The sequence below is a fragment of the Sciurus vulgaris genome (genome assembly GCF_902686455.1).
Source record: "Sciurus vulgaris genome assembly, chromosome: 5".
In the NCBI taxonomy this organism is placed as follows: Eukaryota; Metazoa; Chordata; class Mammalia; order Rodentia; family Sciuridae; genus Sciurus; species Sciurus vulgaris.
This window is the reverse complement of record NC_136465.1, coordinates 91,971,972-91,994,838: the sequence shown is the minus strand read 5'-3', so window position 1 is coordinate 91,994,838 and position 22,867 is coordinate 91,971,972. Positions and strand designations below refer to the sequence as shown.

At 35.3% G+C, this 22,867-nt stretch overlaps 1 protein-coding gene across 8 annotated transcripts in view; it reads left to right on the top strand.

Annotated features, from left to right (window-relative positions):
* Positions 1–22,867, top strand: part of SOX5 (SRY-box transcription factor 5) — a 955,660-nt gene that overhangs the window by 447,726 nt on the left and 485,067 nt on the right. The window contains exon 2 of one of the 8 annotated variants that reach the window (XM_079142027.1): positions 21,397–21,438. The exons of the other annotated variants lie outside the window; for them this stretch is intronic. The gene's annotated coding sequence lies outside the window, so the exon portion shown is untranslated. The remainder of the gene's footprint in view (positions 1–21,396; positions 21,439–22,867) is intronic. 8 annotated transcript variants of the gene reach the window in all.

The following is a 22,867-nucleotide window of genomic DNA, read 5'->3' as shown; positions in this document are numbered from 1 at the left end:
CTAACACACGTCTGTTATAGCCAAATAATTAGCAAAATTTAGTTATGTAAAAGTACAAAGTATGATCCAGGCTTAACATATGATACGTTGGCACTCAGGTCACGAGCTATAACCCTCACACAACCTTGCAATAATTACGTGGAACTCATAGGGTTTTTTTGGGAATTTTTTGGGAATTAATCAAGGTAGTGTATCTGGAACACACAGAAATGTTCCTGGGAAGAGCCCTGAACTCGGTTGTGTACTTGGTACATGGCCCTGAGGTGTCCTGTCAGGTGGAAGGACAAGGGTGAACCAAAAGCTGCACTGTTTTCTGGCCATGCTCTCATATGAAAGTCAGATGGGGGTGTCCTTTATTTTATTAGTTAGTTGGTTTTTAGATAAACATGATGGTTGGGTGTGTTTTGACATATTATGCATACATGGAGTGCGTCCCTTTCCAATTGTGATCCCATTCTTGAATGGGAGGTGTCCTTTTGATTTGTACAAAGCAGCCAGGTAGGGTGGTTGTGGCTCTGTGTTTTTATGATCCTAAATAAGAACACATGCCTCCTTTTTCAGGTGCTCTTTGTGAATTTGAAGTTGGTGTGTGTTCCACATAATCATTATGAGGGTGTGATGTTATCACTTCTTCCACAAGGTAGTTAGAAATAAGTAAGGCAGAAGTCCAAGTGATTATACAATTACTTAAAATCTCCTTTTGGCTTCATTGTTATTATATGAAGCTTATCAATCAGCAGAAAGATAACTATAAGATTTACATTTATAGTAATTAAGGTAAAATGCACAGTGATATGATAGGGCTGCCTATAATAGGATGACTGTAAAGGTACAATTTATGCCTTTTGAGTTTCTACCAGGGTTACAGAGCCTGAATGAGAAAGACTACTTAGTAAATTAATGACAATAATTGGTAACAACTACAACATTATTGTAACTGGTAGGATTCATGGATGCGAATTGTTGAAGTGGGTCATATTCACATTTTATGTTCTCTATTTTTTTTTGACATAGTGGATTCTGAAATTAAGTGTATTGTGTGTATTAAGCGAAAGTTTATTTTAAAGAATGACATAAACAAGGGCTGTAATTAAAGGACAGTGAAGGAACAACATAAGGAATCAGGAGTCTTAGGTCTGTAAAAGATACACACAATGTGTATGAAATATATGAAATATATTTCATTTTTTAGCCAATGCATTGGAAGGAAAAAAATCCCAGGAGCTCTCAATTCATTTGCTTGTAGAACATAATATCATGAACTGGGTAATTTATAAATAATAGAATTTTATTTTTCACTGTTCTGGAGGATAGAGAGTCCAAGATGAAAGTGTAGGCAGGTTCAATGTCATCTGAGGGCTGCCCTCTACTTCCCAGAGGGCACTCTGTTGCCTGCTGCATATTGCAGAGGATAGGAATGCTGTCTTTGACGTGGTGGAGGAGGGAGGAAGGCAGACTTACTCCTTCATTCCTATTTCAAGGGCTCTCATCCCAATCATAAGGGCTCAAGTCCTCATGACTTAATCATCTCATAATGGCCCCACCTCTTAATACTGTTGCAATAGTGATTAATTTCCACATTGTTTTCTTTTTGTGGGGGGGACATTCCGAATATATAATTATGCTTACAATCATACTAAGAAAATTAAGTGTGAATTCTGTCTCTATAGGAGACTGTTTCTCTTAACTGTTTTCCTGATTTCAGTTCACCCTTCTGAATCTACACACATACCAACGTTTTCTCCTTGGACTTTTCGCGCCACTGCCTCTGTTCAGATATCACATGGATGTATTAGGTTGGCAATTTCACATAGTTCAAACATACACATACAGCCAGCTGGTGTGAGACCATTGAGATCATGTTGACTCCCTTTCCCTTCTCAGTCACTGTTTTTGGTTTCCAAATCATACAGATCTTTTCACTCTTTAATGCTTCCCCTCCTTTCTTTTATATTTCAGAAAAACTACCCCTAATCCCTTCCCAGGTGAAATCTAAAGTAGTCTTGGAATATGGTTTTGGGCTGTTGCTTCCTGCACCAATAAGCTGTCTGTAAGGGTAGTACTTAAGGATCACTGGTACTACACATGATCCTAGCATAGGTTTCTAGACCCACCTTGCCCTAATTCCACATAAATAACCTGATTAGAAACAAATGGAGCTGCTAATTCCTCATTACGATCCATGCATGTTTATGTTTTTACGTTTATTCCTTCTTGCTCCTCCTATACCCTTTCCTCAAACCTCAGCTGGAGGGAACCTTCCTTTCTCACCTTTCAACCCCAACACAATTAGCATAACACTTCAGAGGCACAGTCAATAACCAGGAGAGGTTACACTCAGAATACATTTCATAGTTCTGGGGTGTTTGAATTTTTGAATTAAAAATGAAGAAAATTACACATTTTTCTATCTACTGTCCTTATCACAGTGTGAATGATTACAATTCTTTAATTATATGTCTCTCCAGCAGACTGTGAGCAGCATTAAGGTATCTACTAGGTGTACTGTGCTGTATGATCGCTTGGTACAGTACTTAGCAGCCAGCAAAGCAAATACTGTAAAAGAACTGTTTCAGAAAGTGGATGCCCAATATGTGTTTTAAATCAACATACATGTGATTATGTATTTTTGGTCTATAATTTACAGCATAATATCTGATGGAACAGTCACTGTTACTCTATTTCTGTGTAGTATAGGATCCCTTTCTTTGCTCTGTGGAGTTTTATATCATAGTAAAAAGACAGGGAAAGGGGGAAATTTTGTTCATAGTTAGTTGAATGGACTTGAAAAATAGTTGTCTGCCATTTCATTAGGGAATGAATTTTTAGTGTTCATAGCATTTGCAAATTTTTTACTATAAAGGAAATGGCCTTTCCAACATTTAAACGATTACACAAATTCAGTTCTTATATATGGTGAAATAATGGAAAGAGGACTTTTCTTTTTAATGTTAGGACAAGCTAAGCAATTCGAAATAACTGGCAAGTTTGTTGCCACTGTCATTAGATGTATCATTCGATCTTGATGAAATTAAATGAGATGAGATATAGTCCTAATAATCAGTACTTTAGAATAAGTGGAGAGAAGATCTTATGAAGTATATTAAGAGGATTATCTGTTTGAAATCTCAGTAGCACAGATATTTCTGACCTGAATTAAAAAGAATAAATGAAGCAAAAAAGAAGGCAAACAATTTCTCTTCATGCATTTCAGGTGAGATATCTACATTTTCCTTGTATTTTTCTTCTCATTAACTGTAGAAACCCATAGAAACAAGTCTCTATGCAGCTCCAAATGCCCCCATTCTGTTTTAGATGGTATTTCCAATAAGGGCACTGTTTCTTGCAAAGAATATTACATCTCACTAATTGTCCTACAAATCCCATTCTTAATTAAAATCAAAATCTTTATTGTAACAACTTTACTATATAGCTTGCAAATATGTGTTCATTCTTGTTTATTTGGAAGACGATGCTCTGGATACATCTTTTTTTTTCTTTTGAAAAGGAGCAGCCCTGGTGAGAAAAATTTACAGCAATTGATTTTGTTTGTTTGTGGCTGCAGCCATAAAAACTCCCAAGCAAAACTAAATAGTGCTTGTGGGGCACTGGCATGATGGTTCATGGGCAAATGGTAAGTTTTATAATACTGATAATGCTAGACAATAATACAAGGTATAATAGTTCCAATTCCATCATTTGTCTCTGCTTTGTACTAAATTGTGCTCTCCATCATGCATATGCTGGCTATAATGTGACATATTTAATTCTGCATTTAGTCTCCGCTTTGTTACACAAGCACAAAAATAGCAAATCAGCTTCTCAAATGCCATGTACCAGTCCACTAACAACAACAACAACAACAACAACAAAATTAAATACGAAATAAGTTTGAATAACAGTAATGGTGGGAAAATCTATCCCAAAGTTCATTCTTTATACAGGGAGTTGGCAAACCAGGAAGAATAGACTTTGTCATGTGCAAATATGGTGACCATAAATGGTGCTGGAGGCTTTTTCCATTGTCCTCTGAGTTTGCCATGAGAGAAAGCGGGTGAGAGAAAGAAAGACACGTTTGATAGAGTTGTGAAGAATGTTTGAATGGCTATTGGGTGTTGAGCATTGTCTTGCAGTGACCTCAATTCGGTACAGTAGAGACCCTTGTAAGCACTGTCTGAAGTCACAATACCACTATTCTCCTCCATTTAGTAAAAGGGATTAGTTAAAAGGGTGACGTTCCGTGCAGAGAGTTCCAAGTATTCCATGAAACAAAAGGCTCTGAAATGTTTTTGAAGTTATTTTTAATTGAGTTGAACTAATTTAATAAAGGTCCTACGGAGGAAAAAAAAATAAAGGAATGTGATTGTTTTATGATTCCTCACAGATGGAATGGACATTTATAGCATACTTTTCCTTTAGTGTTCCAGAGAACAGTAGCTCCATTTACAGCTACTGTTAGCAATTTAAAACTGCTCCAAAATGAAGTCTTTCAAGAAGTTGACAGCTTATAAATAAATCTGTCTGATAAAATTGAACATAAACTGCATCTGTGGTTAGTTTGCCAAAATTAATTCTACATTTAATTAGAGATAGCAGTCAAACATATTTAATAAAAAACAGTCTTGGAGAGTAAATCAAATGAAGTCAGATTTTAGCAGACGTTTTGCATTTTTTTTTTTTTTTTTTTTTTTTGCAAGGAGTGATGAAATGACCTCACCTCTCTGATTCCCAGTAATATGGCAGTGTGAGCACTGTAGAGTTACGGGGAAGCCATTGAGTTTACACTGTTTGGAAAGTTTCCTTGCTCAGCTTGGGGTGAAGCTAGAAAACGATCATTTTGTGATTCCTCTTGCTTTCATCCTTGAGTTTTACTTTGATGCCATATGTATTAAACTCACAAGTAATAAGCTTATTAATAAGCTAATAATAACACAGTCCAGGCTAAGGTAATCCTCACCTCCAATGGTGCAAGTATGTGGAATTTTCCTTAAATTTTTTAAAATTTCACTGGAAATCTTGCTTTTTTTAAAAAAATTAACTATTGCAATGAGAAGTATGAAAGTCTTACACTAGCACCAGTGCCTTCCTTACCCTGCAAAAACTTTAAAAATCAGCGTTGCTTCTCACACATTTGTGCTCACTCTGCATGGTTTAAGCAACTTGGTATAGCTGAGGAATCCTAGGGAAGAATAAAAACACAGAGATCAATCAGAATGCAGCAAACGATATTTTAAAACAAAAGTGACTTATAGTTCAAAGGGCAAAGGAGGAGATCTTCAAACATTGGCGGTTTCAACACATAGTCCATAGACCTGGGTGAAGTTTAGGTAAAGAAAGTAGAAATCAAGGTTAGCAATAAAAGTTTTGAGTATGGATAAAAAATATATATGCCTACACAAATTCACACAACAATTGAAGTCAAATTAGCCAAGTTTTATTTTTGTCTGTTCAAGATGTGTGATGTTATTTTCTAGAAATGTGGGGAAATTGAAGAAATATTGTGTTATATCATTATGGGGGATAGCATTGCTGTACCTAGTTAACATCAAATTTGGATTTGACAATAGACATTTATTTATTGATCTCCTCTATAGACTTAGTATTGTAATTAGAGATAATTAATGTACACTAAATGTTTTTGCCAAGTGTCCACATGTTCTGATGGCTTGTAGTTATTAACACCACTTCTGAATAAAATATACAAAGGCATTTTTTTCAGGTCTTCAAGTACCATTTGGATATTTTGTTCTTTTAGAAAAGCATTTTTATTTTAGACACATTAATTTGCCTTCCCATTAACTTCATCAAAATTTTACTTACAGTTTTTTGAAGAAAGGGAATAAAAATAGTACACACTGATTCCTGAAGTGAAAACTCTTTATCACTCTTCTGAGATGTGCACCATGAGCTTACATGGACTGTACCCTGGGGGAAAAAAAGCATTCGTAAATGTGTTCAATACAGAAATTTTCTCTACTAACTAGTAGATAATTTTATCATGAAACAATTATGCTATTTTAAAGCTAATAGGTGGACTTAAATGCTAATGTGTTATAGTTGTTTAATAATTTATTAAAATATAGATCAACTATAGGCTGTAATTTAAAAAAAAAATTTAAAAATCTGGTCTCTTAAAAGGAGTACCTGACCATTTCATGTATTCTGTAACATATAAATCACCAATAACATGTCCCAAGAGACTGACCAATCTCCTTAAAAAAAAAAAAAAAGTGTGATTTTGATCAATGGTTTCAAATTAGAAGTAGAAAATTCATGCTTCAGTGCCATTTCAAGTTTGGAATATTATTAATGCAACTTTCTGGATAAACAAATGACTGTCTCTTATTTTAATAAAAATGAATAAAACAATAAAAGCACCCTCCTTAATTTAGGAAATACGTATGATATGTCTTATTCTGAATGTCATACACTTTGTAGATCTTTGGAAAATGAACTTTAAAAAATTTTTAACAACTTTATTAAAACTTATAAAATGAACTTCTTTAGAAATATGAATTAACCATTACTTGGTTCCTTGCGGTCTTGGCAGAAAAGCCCTTTGAACAGTTGAGTTTAGGCAAGTCACTTAATCTGGCTGGGTCAGATTACTTCGTATTTAAAATGAAAATATTGACTAAATAAATTCTAAACAGGATTCTTGGTCTTTATTCCATGATTAGAGCATCTCTACCCATCCTACCTGTTTTCTTACTTTAAACAAATGCCATTTGCAGAGTGCTGTGACACATACCTGAAGCTGAAGCAAGAGAATCAAAAGTTTGAAGCCAAGCTGGACAACTTAGTGGGATTTTGTCTCAAAATAAAAAATAAACAGGACTGGGGATGTAGCTCAGTGGTAGAGTGTCTCTGGGTTCCATCTCAAGTACAACAAGACACCTGAAACACAAAACAAATGTCATTTATTTTTGTGGTTTTGATGACTTCATGAGGACACATTGCACAGAGCAAAAAGTAATGGGGAAGGGAGACACAGTCTGCATCTGGGCACAGTTTTAGATTTGTTGTATCATTAGATGTGAACAATTAATGATAAAAAGAGAAATAGGGAAGTTGAGGTCCTCAAGACATTATTACAGAGGCACTGAATCATAATCAAATATCTCTATTTAAGAGATTCTATCCTAAGAATAAAACTTGTCATCCTTTCATTGCTAGATAAGTTAAGAAAAGCAGAATAAAATGCATATAGTTATGTACTGCCAAGGTATATATTCTAGACAGGCTAAGTAAAGCTTTATAGAAAAGTCTTGTAATTCCTTGAAATCAGTACATGGGATGGGTGAGTTTGGGGTTTTGTGGGGAGCGCAGATAAAGAAACTGTCAAGCCTTGATGCTTTCCCATGCTTGAACTTCTCTCCAGCTGTCAGGGTGTATAGCAGGGTTCTCCTGGGTGGACTCCTTGCCTCCTGTCTCTTGTTACAGATCCATTTATCTCACTGACGATGCCAGTTATCTTTTAAGAACTCACATCTGTTACATCCTACGCTGATTGAAAGCTTTTAATGACGTCCAATTGCCTACAGTATAAAGTCTAAACACCTGATCCAAGCAAACAAGACACTTATCTCTCTTACCCCCACAGAACCTTCTAATCTCCACTCCTTGCAGTCACTTACCCTTGCCCAGAAAGTGCACCCTTCATTGACAAACTTGATAACCATGGTTCAGATTCAAACGTCACCTTTTCCATGGAGCTTTCCCTTCTCAAGTACCTCCCTTTTCTTTGTATAACTGTATTATCAACATCCTACATTGAGTTGTGACTCTCTCCCCACCTTCCCACAAGCTGGTGTGTCTCTAAGACACCTTTTAAAAATCTTTTTTGTTTGTTTTAATATCTACCACCAAGCACAGTATATATATATATTATATCATGACAAAGTGAAAGTGCAACTGATGGATGAGATTTATTTTGTTATGTTTGATGGAAGTGACGTCATCTATGTATATGCAATAAATATAAAATTTGTGCCCTTTTCTAAATTCTAATACCATGTATATGCATTGTGACTCATTGCAAATATAAGTTATGGTTCTCTATGGTTTTTTATATTATTTAAATATTTCCAAATTATTCTTAAGATTTTTCAAAGCTTATGTATTTAATATAACATTCAGAATTGCTATGGGTATGTTGTTAAGATTTTTAAATTGCCATTTTGAAGCCAAAACTGAGTCTTCAGTCTTGTCTTAACTTACATATATGTATATATATATATGTGTGTGTGTGTGTGTGTGTGTATATGTGTGTATATATATGTATTTATATTTGAAAAATACCTTTCAAAGAGAAGTAGCACCTTATATAAATTAGTAATTTCTTTTAATTGCCTCAAATGTTTCAGTCTCATGAGGGTTTTTGAAGTTGTGTGCAGCTTTGATGTTTTATTAATTATTTTCAAGGTGGCTTTCTTTCCAGAGCGTAGCATACATATTGATTTTGTGTATCATGAAGACTGAAATTTCTGTCTTGGCACTGATACTTCTTGCAATCAGATCTAGAAAGGGTTTGATCGTTTTTAAGCAACTCTCCAACAGTTAACTGTTGGCTGCCAAAGTTCAATTTAGATAAGTGAAGGGGAAGAGTTTAGAAATTTCACACATTAAATGTGTGATGGGAAAAACCCAATATAATGTATTAAAGATGCAGCCTTTGGAAGGAAAACATGGAGTATCATAAGAATTGTGTGCCAGTCTCCAAAGGTTTTCAGTCAGGTTTGGTTCAGAAAAGCCCTTGAATATGTTGGAAGCAGATCTTGGAAGGGGCTGTGTGGTGTGTCGGGGAAAGCACCAGAGTAAGTCTTGGTTACACATAGACTGTAAAGACGACTGTGGTAGCATGACAAAAATTGGTCTGTGTAGTTTGCCACTGCCAATCTTCATGATTGATACAGATTGTTGGAGCCATATCTATCATATGGTGCTCCATATTGATTGTTAAAATCTGCAAAAATGAATTATTTGGAGTGTATTTTTTCATACCATCGACTAATTTTTCCTGTGTCAAAGAGTTTTAAAACATTTGACCTTCATTTTCTATTTTCATTTCTTACCATGACTTGAAGGAAATGATATCAGTTCATTCATAATACTTGACTAATGATATTATAATCTAATTCTTAAGGAATATAGTTAGGGATAGTTTCACATTTAAAAAAAATCATTGTATAAAAGGTTCTCAGTAAGTCAGTTGCTTCTATTTTTAGAGATTATACATATACACATACACATTTATACATATATACATATGTATATGTACATATAATGTTATTTGACTTTAAGAAAGAGAACTGTAAGTCTCATGCCAAATAAAGTCCTTTAGAAGAGCTCTCAGACTTACCAATCATTACAAAAAAGGGAGGACATAACCTTGGATCTTTTTAAATATTGGGATTGATCCTTTCTATCTGAAGAATTCAAATGCAGTCACTTGAATATGAAATTACTTCGGACTTTTAAAAATTGAAACGATTCTGCATGTTGCAAGGGGCAAGTGACACACAAGAGTTTACTTTAAATCACCTATACTGTCAGGATCATTATAAAGTAAGCGACCTGCATGCTGAATTGTACTGTTGGAAAGAACCCACTTAAGAATGAAAACAGATGGTTTTATCATTCTATCCCAAGCACTGTGTGGATTTTTTTTTTTTTTTTTTGGTCTGAGTCTGATTGAAGTCTCTGAAATTATTAAGTGGATAGATAATAGAGAATAAGAAAATGAGAGCAGAGAGGACTTGCCACATCTTTAATGCTCACTTAAACTGCCTGCAGCTTCAACAAACCCATGCTTGGGGTTTGTGGCTTTACAAAATCGTTCTCCAGAAAAGTTCTTTTAGGTGATGGTCACCATTTTAATTAGAGGAATATCAAACTGTATGTTTAGAAAGATAATAATAAGCCACCCCAGCCCAGATGCTAGAAGCCACACATGTTGGCTTAGGGCTATAAGAAGGGGGAAAAACACAAAATCAAAAAAAAAAAAAAACCTCCCTTGTTCTACAAGCTGGGTTTAAATTAAACCAGCAAGGGAAATGTTAAGACCATTTTCATTTTCCATGTCTTTTCCAAAAGACTTTCCAAAAGTCTTCCTCTGCACTGTCTTAACTCTACACCTAACTGTCAGCTATCTCCATTGCTTCCTCTCCCAGTGCTCCAGTTGTTTCTTTTGATTAGCTAACAAGAAAAATATGGATTAATACAGCATCTTGACTTTGTGTTCAGGCGCTTGTATACTCTATTTTACATGGCATTGCACGTGAGTGTCTTTTACTTTGGCCTCCTCCTCACCTTTGAAAAATAGTGAAGAGTTAAGCTGTTTAGCAAAACTCAACTAAACCAAAGTCAAGTCATGAGATCTAGTGATTGCTTTCAGTTTAATTCCAGCAGAGGAACATTTGACCTCTGAACTGGCTTATTTCAACTGCATCCTTTTAAAAATATGGTTCAACCATGTTTTTAAAAGTATAACTTCACTAAAATAATGGTTTTTTCTAATGTTGGTGCACAGTTCAGATTGGGTCTTCACCCCTATCTATCTCTGCAGTTTTATGGTGAGGCTCATCATTAGAATGAAAATATTTTCATTCTTCTGATGTTCAGATAACTTAGATCATAGTCCTCTGATGTGAAAAAAACAGGATTTTTAAGTTAACCCTCAACTTTTCTCAAAAGAAATATTAACCAGTATGTCCTTGATTTTTTTTTTTTTCACGGAGGACTTACATTATGGGAAATAAAAAAAAAAAATCTGAAGACCATTTCTAACTCACACTGACTATTAATGAGGTAGAAGGTCTATCAGCACAATGCTGGCAAATTTATGTTTGGAGGGTTAAAAAACAAAACAATCCATGGGATAGAAACCAAATTTCCTACGTTGAGCAATAGAGCTATAGTTAAAATTTCTGAGTAGGACACAGAACTTTTGAGAAAGAGATGATAAGTGATTTAGATAAATGCTAAAAGAATTTAGAAGAGTCATTTGGAAAGCTTTGGAATTTTCTTTAGCACCATGTTAGTAAGTTTTCAAACATTATAACAAAATGCCTGTTACAATCATTTCATAGAGAAAAAGTTTAGTTTGGCTCACAGTTTTGCAGATTCCTGTCCATGATCCATTGGTCCCATTGCTTTTGGGCTTGTGGCAAGGCAGTACATCATGGCAAGAGCTTATGGCAAAGTGAAACCACTCATGGTCAAGAATCCAAAGAGAAAGACAAGGCCAGTGTCCCCCAATCTCCTTTAAGGGTATGCCTGCAATGACCTAAGGACCTCCCACTAGTCCACACCTCTGAAAGATTCTATCACCTCCCAGTACTGCCTGCCTGGGGACCAAGCCTTTAACACATGGACCTTTGAGGGTCATACTAAATCCATACTATTTCAAACATGAACAAGTTTTATTGTGTTCATGTGAAAAAATGCTAAGATTTCTTAAATTGAATATTGAGCTTTTTTTTATATATATATATAACTTACGGAAATAAACATTGAGCCTGACACCAGGTTTGTGTGGGAGTAAGGTAAATTTGGGCTAAATGACTGATGTGCTGTTTGAGTATAAACACTAGATTCCATATTGCAACTGTCTGTCACTACTCTTGTCATTAATCAAATAGGTACTAAAATGTACAGCAATGTTTAACTATATTTAATGTAGTTGGTTTTTATAATCATTGCTGGTAACTATCCAGGTGCAGGTGGTAGCTATTTTTTCCCCTGATTTAAGATTATGAAATCATTCACTGTCTTTCTATAGAATTAGAATCCAAGTATACAGGTTCGCTTTGATCTGTTGGATTTGGTATTATCTCTCTTCTTGTGCGAATGCAGGATTCAAAAATCCTTGGTATTACTAAAGTGGTGGGAGTGGAGGAAATCAATATATTGGATTCTTGTATGTGGCCTGATGAAAGTTCAGGCACCTCTTTTTTACCATCTAGAAATATCTATGAATTTGAAGTAAGAAGTGGATTTAAAAAAAGAAGAAGAAAGCATTTTGGTTCCATTGAACGTATTCCATACTTTTTCTACAGTGAACTTTCATAGAAATAAGCATAGACAAAATTTTACTATAACAGGTATTCAGTATCTCTATAGTAAATAGTAGTGCTTAGTCTTCAGTGAATCAGTTTTATTTTAAATTCCACAGAGTTAAAACTTTAGGTTGCTTTTAAAGACAATGTCTAATTTTTCATAGCATCATTTTAATTGATTTATTCTGTAAAAGTCATGCTAAATGCTCTAGCTTTTCTCTATGCTCAGGCTTATTCTTTTGTATAATAATTGTGAAATAACCAATACCTGGGAGCAATAGTAAAGAGACACTAAATAAATAATCTGTTCTCTCTGTATGGGTTTGTATAAGTTCTTAAATTCATCATGTATTGTTCCTTTTATTTTCCTTTTAAAAGATTTCAGAAGTATGTAATTGGAGCACTTGTACTAGGTAAAAGGTCTAAATTTGAATCACTATTGAAAAGTTCTGGTTTCTAATACAGATGTTTATTCAGAAATGATAGATGGTCCTTCAGGGACCCTGAAGTGTTTTCATGGGTTCTCATGCCTTGTTGGCAGTTTTATTGAAAATGGCTGTAAATCAAGGAAAGAAAGCTGCAAATACATTTCTTGTCATCTTTAGAGCAACAGTAAGTTACCAACCACATAAGTGAAGAGGCCATTTGTACAGAAGATAGCATGATAAGGTGCTGAAATGGAAAGAAAAAAATGTTCCCAGACATGTCCCCAACAGTTACCACTTATCACAGTACAGATGGAGGAGTGTGGAAGATAAGATTGAAATCAAGATTGTCTGTGGGATCTAAGACTTAAATCTGCAGAACCTTGCGTGGTTTTTTGTTTTGTTTTGTTTTGTTTTGTTTTTTGGTGGTGGTTCTTTTACAAGATGTTTATTGATGAGTAAATTGAATCTGAGTTCATTTGCTATAGGAACCAGGTGAACTCACATTCTCCAAATGCATCTGTTGTTTGCTTCTTCTAGAATAAATATTACAATTCTTGATGAACAACAGCTGGAAGGCTTGCATGTGGTTGCATTCCTCTTGGGTTCACAGGATGAAATTAGGTACTTGTGTACCACTGACAGTTTTAAATAGAGAAGAAAAGTGTGTTCCATCATAAGATGTCAGAAAAGTAGTCCCTGTATTTTTGCAAATATATTTTCCATTTTACCCACTTTTGAGCTATACATTTTAGGATAGTGAATGAATGGAAGGACATGTGTTCTATTCCAACATTCTCTGTGATTATTTTGTTTCCTTTGTTTCTTTTAAAAATTTCCACTTGTTCTTCATGTAAGGTAGTTTAAGAAATAAATTTGTAGGAAGTGCCAAAGTGCAGCTTGACAATGCTTTAAAAACAGAAGCAATTTTATCATTATATCTCCAAGTCAATATTTTTAAAGGTGTTTTTTAAGGCATGTGAGTCACTTTATTAATGTTTAGTTTATTTTACTATTTTACATGTCTCATAAAGAAGTTGGTAAATGGTGGTAGTGGACAGAATCCTAGGCTGGACCTGAGAGGCTGTGGCCTGTGTGGCTATGGTTACCCTGCTGCGTATCAAAGAGCTTTAGATCCCTGGGCAAGGACTACTGTAGAGTATCTTCCTGGCACACATTTCTGCATAAAATGAGTGGTTTATATTGGGTGATCCCTCTTCTCAAACCTGGAGCCTATGATGACTTCTAAAAAGGTCTCAAGTTCCTTGATATTTCCTGCCAACACTGATCTCATCCCTCTCTGACTTTCACTGTAGATATTATCTGTTCCATAAATTGTGGTAGTTGATTATATTTAATGATGTACTTTTATCATATAATTTTTGTACAGCAATATGTTTTTTTTTTTCTTTCAGGGGCACACATTTTAATAATATTCACTGTCTCTTTAGGTTGATTCCTCTCTTGCCAATGAAAAATTCAAGCATCTCCAGGAAAGAAACTTTGTTGTGTTTCTTCTTTTTTTCCCCTTCTCCTTTTAACACATTACAGAATAGTTGTCACAGCTATTTGAAGTGTTGATAAACTTATCAAATTCAATTGCAAACTTATTTAGAACCCATGCAGTATGTTTGATGCAGAACCATAGAAAGTGAACATAGTTAACTCTTGAATGAGGATTGGGAAACCTGAATTCCAGTCCAGGTTTCAACTTTCTGGGGTGCTGTACCCTTAAAAGGGTCCCTCAGTGCTTCAGTTTACTCCCCTGGAATGTAAGGGAAGAATTAAGTAACATCGAAGATTCCATTTCACTTTCAATTTCTCTAATTTTGTTTCTGTAAACGGTATCATGGAAGTTATAAACCACTTTGCTCAGCATTTTCAGAATGTAGCCTGGCCTTTCTCAGGCTTTTCAATTATTCTTTAATGCAGAGATTTAACACATATTTATCAAGCATATATTATGAACTAAGTGTTATGAGTCAAAGTACAAGGGTGGAACAGTGGATTCTACCTATTAAATTTCATCATCTTCAGGCATTTGCATAGGAAGATAACAAAAACTGTATTAAATGGTTGATTATTAAATTGGGCAATAGTCAAGTGTCTGCCACATAGAATGGCGTTAATGTTGTTATTAACACTGTTATTTTGTGATATGCCTAACTTTTAAACTATTCATTTGTATTATATTTAATGGTCTATACAATATAAATATAGCATAACTAAGTGCAATAGATTCAGAAATTTTTATGCAGTTTTCTGTTGAGCAAGTTATCCTCTCTCTGGGAGACTTGGAACAGAAATACCAGCCTGCTATTGTATTTAGGATTAAATTATTTAAAAATAATGTAAAGAAAATTTGCAGCATGGCGTTTGGCAAAAACGATTCAAACATATTTCTTCCAGGCAAAACAAATCTATGGTGATTAGGTAAAACTAGCATAGTTTTGTTCTAGGAAAAAAGAATCTACGGATGTTACCTCTGATGGAGAATTGACTGGAAGACACAGGAATAAACCATGTGGGGTGATGGAAATATGCCATATCTTAATCTAGTGTGATTACATAGGTAAAAAATTCTTTGAGCTACACACCCAAGATTTTTCACTTAAATATAAATCAGGTCTAAAAATGTTCTCTTTGCTAAACATTTTGAAAACTAGAAAAAAGTCCCAATAAGCCTGTGTTTCTAATGCCATGGATACAATAGTACTCCTATACAATGTATAGTTTTTCAACAGTACATAAAAATGAAATAGGGCACCAGGACTCCATGAACCCAGAGATGTCTGAAAGTAGTTGAGGAATACTCAGTGGCTCTATGTATTTCACCACCCCATTGTTTCAATTTGGCACATCATAGTTTAGGATATTTATTGCCTGCCAATTTCTTGAACCTACTCTTTTCCCTGGTGCAGACAAATCTGTACATTATGGTGTGATATTTTTACTATGGTCTGGACACGGGACCTGATTGGTCCTATGCTGTCTTTCTTCATGTATTTTTCTGAGATGAGGACTAGCTTACAATTTATTCCAATCAAGCTTTATTTAGTATTGGGTCTGTAGGAAGGGGTGGAAGTGGCGGGGGAGGGAGCGGAAGGGACAGCGTAAATATATACATACAGTGTGTGAAAATAAAGGCATCTTTTGTTACAGCTGGTCACAGAAGAAGTTTCTGCTTGTGCTGCTGAAGATAGTATGAGAAGATTAGTGTTGTTGCAGCAAGGCTGGACAAAGCCAGGCTGTGTGAGAGGGATCAGGATGTTTGCTCAGCGGAGCTTTCTCTGCAGTTGTTGACAGATTTAACTGGTGTAATGTTAGGCCCGGTTAGCTCCTCCCCATGATTGTCAGGAGGCAATAGTTGCAGTAGTAAATGGCCATGTGGAGTATACCATGAATTCCCTATTTGTGTAGTAGCTGTAGCTTGGGGTGGGGATTTAATATTGAATGGACTCCAGATTGTCTAAATTGCAATCACAGTGTTTATTTAAATAGCCTGTGGGGACCATTAAAGCATTTTAACTTTTGCTCCTATGTTTCACATGTTATGAAATCTTGAAGCACATTGGGGAGAAAAGAAAAATGCAACCTTGTAAAAGCATTAGGATGCTAAAAGTTCTCTCTGCTGCCAGAAATACTTCAAGAGTCTTAGTTCTCTGAACTAACATAATATGATGGATGGGTTCCTGCTGTGATCTCTAACTAGGGGATTTTCCCTGTGCACATACACTGATCTGTCACTGTGTAGTCAGTTATCTCAATTCAGGAGATTCTTTTTGATATGGGATCTTTGCTTAGAATGCTAAATTTTGTTCTGCTTGCAATAATTTTTATAGTACTTTAACTTTAAAATCACAAGGAATTCTATTATAACCACATAGTTGTTATGTAGTTATTAAACTTTTAATTTAGATACAAAAAAGTTATTTCTTTTACTCTCCTGGCAGAGCCAGGGAGATGGTGAAACTTCAGTTTGGTGTGCAAGGTCATAAACTTGAGATGAGGAAGAAATGAGAATACCTGTTTCTAAGGCAGAGATTCTGAACAGAAAGCATGACCTTGGTTTCCATGCTCTGGTTTAAGACAATAACATTAAAGACCCTTCCAAATCATTGTCACTTAAGGTGCTAACAGAATTTCTGTAGTTGGCTCACTTCTCTAGGAAGCTTGGCTTTTTTCTTTTCTTTTTTTTTTTTTTTTTTAAAAGACCCAAGTCTAGAGTAGTGTTTGACAGTGTTAAACATTTTTTTTTCTAATTATGCAAACATCCTCCTTCCAGATATCTTTCTGTATTATTGAACTTCATTTTTAACTTTACTTTTTCAAATTCCTGCTAAATTTCTAGGGTTACGGGAATTACTTGGACTACATTAAAATGGGATCCTGTTCCTAAACCCCACCTCTGGATGAGAAGACAAAGTATGCCTCATTAGATGGGGTCAGGATCCTCAACTGTCCCTGTAAGATGGGCCCTCTGCATCATTTTACCCTGTGCATCTAGAGGTGATAGCGCTAATTACATCTCAAAAAAAAATGGAGGGTAATACATTTGTATGTGTGTATATATAATACGTTTATATACATTTTATATATATATGTATGGATTTTTGACTTTCCTAAAAATAATAATACTATAAGAGTTGCTTTGCTGAGGGGATGAGTAAATTGGTAATAGAAGATCATAAAACGGATAGCCTTCATTGTGCAGCTGGGCCATGCCCTTCAACTTCAGTCAGACCATTTGCAAGTGAGGGATGTCAACATCAGTTGTTTTCTGAGGTTATTTTTCATCACAGGGTCTACTTAGGGCTGATTACCTCCCATTACCTCATTATAAAGATTTTTTTCCCTAAGATTCTTTACCTGCTTTTTATTCCATATTATAACCGAAAGTTTCAGATTTCATTTGACTTGGTGTTGCAAATTTGATGGATGATGTCATCAGTATTTCCCACAATCCTGTGTATACTTGCCTCACATCTCTAATTCTTTTCTAGGACACATTGATGACTAAAAGCCATTAATTTCAAAGACGTCTCATTTAATCGCTAATTTGCCTTTATTTATTACCTTTGAAGTTTTTTCAAGAATTGATCCATTTGCTTGTTTATTTTCACTCTTCGTTTTGCTTTCATTTTCAACTGCCCTCTCTCTTCTCTGTTAGTTTTCCTCGTTCTTTCTTTTTCTCTTCTCTGTTTCCTTCCTGATTGTAGATACTGTGAATTATTCAAAGAAAAGGCAAGCAGTAGAGGAAGAATTGAGTAGTATGCAAATCCATAAAATTGATGATCAATTTCAGAGTGACAATGAGTTGACTACATGTCACCTACTGTGTATCATAGAGTGAAAATTGTGAACATCTAAATAGAAAATTGCCTGATTTAAGAGTTATGGTAAATAATAATACTGTCTTTCTTTTATCTGATATCCTAATAACATCTAGGAATTCTCTTTCTAGTACTACTATCTTTCAAAAAGTGTATTTTTAACTTGATATAATGTTGAGAGTTACTGGAATTTGGGAATGCAAGGGACTCTGGAAGTTATGTTATTTTCTGGGGCAAACCCTTGGTACCAATGCTCTTCATAGTTGTTTTGACTCTATTACATTTTGCTGAGCCTTGGGACTGCTTTTGGAAGGTTTAGAAGTATCCAGGGAGGCGCCTGCCACTTTGATTATTCATACCCAGCTCTTTATTTTTATTTGAGACATAAAATAAAAACACACCCTGGCTTCTGCTCAGCATCAACTGGCATTCATTTTAAAAACAAGTCCAAACTGACCAAATGGCAGCAATACAAGTTTTTCTGTGAGTGAGTCATCTTTCATGTCAATCAGAGTTCATTTATGGAAGCATTAAATTCTGGTGCTGGCCAGGCCACCTTCAGACAAATTAAAATGGGTTGGGATTTGGTAGAGCTTGGACGAGGACTGAAAGGAAAACTAGGGTGATGTGATGACTCAGAAAGTGACTCTTTTCCTTCTGAATCAGAATTGAACCACTGGTAGAATTAGTTCTCTCAAAAAGATGGCAACTTTTAGGTGAAAGGTTACATGGAATTTCTTACCACCTGTCTTCATCTTACTGGATCAACTTTGCGCCAGTTTGGATAATTACTCTTCACCTTTTCCCCCATTGCTTAGTTGCAAATAGGAGTAATGTTTTCCTTCTTGTGTCTCTTAAAAATTTTTAAGAGTGACTGTGAACTTTTAACCACTGGAATATTTTATACTAGAGGTATCTTTGAGTAAGGTATTAACTAATTTCTGCAGAAAGACACTTTTATTTCTACTCTGCTCCTTTGATAAACTTTGCAAAATGTTCTGTTTGACCTCAGAAATTTGCTGCTTATTCATTTTATGTACAACAGTGTCAATTCTAATTTTTATATTTCTGTTCATCCTTTTCTTGGTTTTTCTATCCATAGACTTCTAAAAAGAAATTTTCCAAGGATTCATTCTTTCAATAAATACTGAGCACCTGTTATGTGTAGCTATCTAATCTTTTTCAGTATATGTCTTTATCAGAAGCTATTTTAGAATATATTCACTTTCATAATTCAATTATTTCTACTTCACTGTATCCAGGAATTTTACCAAACTAGCTGATACTTACAGTGGGTCACATTATGATATTCATGTTGGGATTTGTTAGTTCAAGACCATAAATCCACCTTAAGATCTTTGGATTTATCAATCTTCCATATCAGTTGATCAGAAGAGAGTTTATATTTTCAGCAAATTTATATGGTATTTTCATTGCAAAATTATCACCATTTAATCCCAAATGCAATTGTTCATTCCATGTTTATTCATTTAATAAACAATTATTGCAATCCTGTGTTTTGTGTGGACTGTAACTTCTTTAAAATGTATTTGAGTGAAAGAATTAAAGAGTGCATGGAATGATAAGCACAATGCCTTCTCAAAAATAAAACTTCAAAGTGAAGTTAACTACGTCTTCACTTTGCTCAGAACTAATCCAGAATTCAGGTGGATTGTATTTAGCCTTTCTCTAATTTGAACAGAAGGAGATAAGGCAAGAATTATACTTCATGGAGGTTAAGGGCCTGGGCACAGGGTGAGGTGGTAAGAAATTTTCTGACAATAGTCATTGTAGGGAATTGGCAAGAAAGAGTGCTAGACTTTAGCATTGAACTCATTCTGTGATTATTCCATTTGGAGGCAACTGGAGCCCCAATCTCTACATCATTAGTTTATACATTCTGGATTCCATCTCTGTGTGCCTCTGCTGTCGATTAAAGCCAAATAGCATTCCTATGGAGACTGGACTTCAGCTCTTGATTAACTTGATTCTCCTGCCTTCTTCTTATCAGTTTTTCTGATGCCTGAAAGTGTTTGTCACCTTTCCCTTATCTTTGAAGAATAGGAGGGCATAGAGTGAGCAGGCAAGAGCTGGAGGCCTGGAGATGGAAACTAGCCAAGGTCATGCTCTTGAGCTGAATACCTCTGCCATAGTCATTCCTCTCACAACTATTAGACATTCTGATCCTTACCCATCCTGAAATTCCAAAACTATGTCCTCTTGGCCCTCCCAATACGGAGTTAAGTGTCATTCTCCTGTAGAAAACCTTTTCTATGCAACTGGGTTGATTTTGTAATAAAAGCATCTGGAGACTGCAGATCATTATCTTCTAGTTTGCATTTTAAATCTCACTTTAAAGATTAATATCTCAAAGTTTTATAGTATCTCAAAGTTTTATATATATGTACATATATAAACACACACTGACATATATATATATACACACACACATATATATATATCGACATATATGTTGATGCCTATAGTATGCCTTGTGTTTATGCTTCTGATAAAGATACTTTGGGCTATAAAGTTGTCACATGAACCCCACATAGTGTATTAATAGAAAGATTTAAACCAACAACTCTTCTGAGATGTGTATGTTTACTTACATAGGTTCATTGAGCATTTACTATGTGCCAGGCTCTTTCTAGATAAGGATCCATCTGGGAAGAAAGCAAAGCTTCAGTACCACATTGAACACTGTTTCATGGGAGAGGAATAGACAATAACTGAATCAATATAATGAAAAAAAATCCACATTTATTTATTATGGATTTTGTTTTAAAAATAAATTCTCTAACATTTCTGTAGCACTTAAACACTTTTAAACCATTTCTCATTCTTTTCAGTGTTAAATTTTATGTATTTAAAAACAGTTTGTTAACTGTTAAAAACTTAATATATGTAAGTAAATAGCACATATCTGTTGAGATGGAACAAATCTTATGCCATAGCTACCAGGTGTGCTAAAGGTACTTTTACACACCTGGTACCTTTAGCTCACCTGGTAGCTATGTATATACCAGTGTACAGAAGTCTTCTTGGGTGCTGGATATATTGCATTATAACATCCTTGGATGAGTTTTGAGAGTCTGTGCTTTTAATAAGGAGTCCTACTAAATCCTAAAACCAGCTGAGTAAGGACTATACTTAGCAGAGCACAATAGCAGAGTGTTTCTCGAAAAGGAGCTTGGGGGTTAGGGATGCAGCTCAGTGGTAGAGTGCTTGCCTAGCATGTGTGAGGCCCTAGGTCTGATCTCCTACACAACAAAAAGGTAGGGCACTTGGAAGACCACTCTAAGAGTCGGATGCACATATCTTGCTGTCTGCAATCCAACAGCTAATACTGGTGTCTTATTTGGCATCATTTAGGCCCTGTGCTAACTACAAGGCATATGAGCCAGGACCTCTGAGCTTAGGGATCTTATAGATTACTTATAAACCTCTCTTTGCCATTTTATACCCAGTTATTGTGGTATTCTGTGAGGCATTTTCTACTTACAGATTACTTTTATAAATGTTATTTAATTTATTAAATTACCCCGTCAACCGTAGACGTATGGATTTTTTTTACAGTTGTCATTACAGATAAAAATGGAGGCTCAGAGACATTGAGAGGTAAGTCAATTTACAGAGCATGTGTGGCAGAGCCAGGGCTTCTGGTTCGAAGTACTGTATTTTTTCTATTTCACTGCATTTGTGTGCCCTTCTGCATATTACTTCAAATTTTTAGAGTATTTCTTCACCTACACCAGGTATATTATAATATGAAGAGATGTCTCAGTTTGTGTAAAGGTCCACTGGAACATGTTTCCAACCACTGAAATATGAAATCATTTAGCATCCTTAAATATAGCCAGAGCCCTCCATTGAGAAAAGCAAGATCTCCTTGACTGAATTGCTTGTACATTGTGAGAAGTTATGACAAGTGACAAAATAATACTAGGAAAAACATATAGATTTGCTGGGAAGAAGCCAGTCTTAGACTTCTACTCTAAATGTTGTTTTGCCTTTCTTAGTCTATGTAGTGCCATTACTAATGTTTATTCTTTGATTACTATGTCTGACTATCTGTATATTCGCTCATTCATTTGCTCAGTAAACATTTATTGGGCACTCATTATATTCTAGAACAGGGCAAGTCATTAGTTACAGAACTATGAATAAGACATGTTCTCTGTCCAAATATGAAGCAAACTATATGTAATTACCACAGAGTTGTGAATAAGGGTCTATTCTATGATTTCTAAACTCTTGACAGTTACCAGTGGAAAAATTCGTTGGGGAAGTAAGTGTGTGGGTGAATTCTTCAGAAAGGGTTGAAATTTGTTATAGCTATGCATCTGGCAGTACTTAAGAATTATGAATGATTTCATGTTTCCATGGGCGCATGGTACATTATAACACATTATGTAATAGGCTAGTTGATAAAGCACTTTATAATAGTATAACATTGTGCCTTTATTCCTTCATTCTTAAATCACTGTACACACGTACATTCTCACGATGTTGTTTCTAGGAGTTGTTGTTAGGATGTTTTTACTATCAATAATGGCAGTGGTAACCATTGTCCAAAGAAAGTGAGACACAAAATAACTTGCGCTGGGCCACTCCAACAAAAGATTGGCAGCATCCAATCTCATAATTCTTCATTCAGTTTCTAAGCCTCAGAACTTCTTTGAAGGAATTGCTATCCTGGATATTTTGTTCGCTTGTTTTCTTATAACTTAGTGCGAAACTTCCTATGAGCAGTAGAATTTTCCGTGGGTGGCCCACTGGCAAGCTCTCACTTTTCAGGGCCATGCCTTTAGAAAGCTGTCAGGAGGCTCCACCCTCCACTGCCTACCTCTTTTTCCTACAGAGGAAGCACAGTTGAACAACTCTGGTCTATAATAATGGTATGAGTCTTTGTTGGCTTGAATTGAAGACACTGTAATGCATTCCTTCATCCCTCTCCGTCACGCGGGAACATTGAGAGTTACCGATATTTAGCTAGAAGTCCAGTTCATTTCTTTTTGGTGAAAATCTGCGTTGTCCTTACATTACA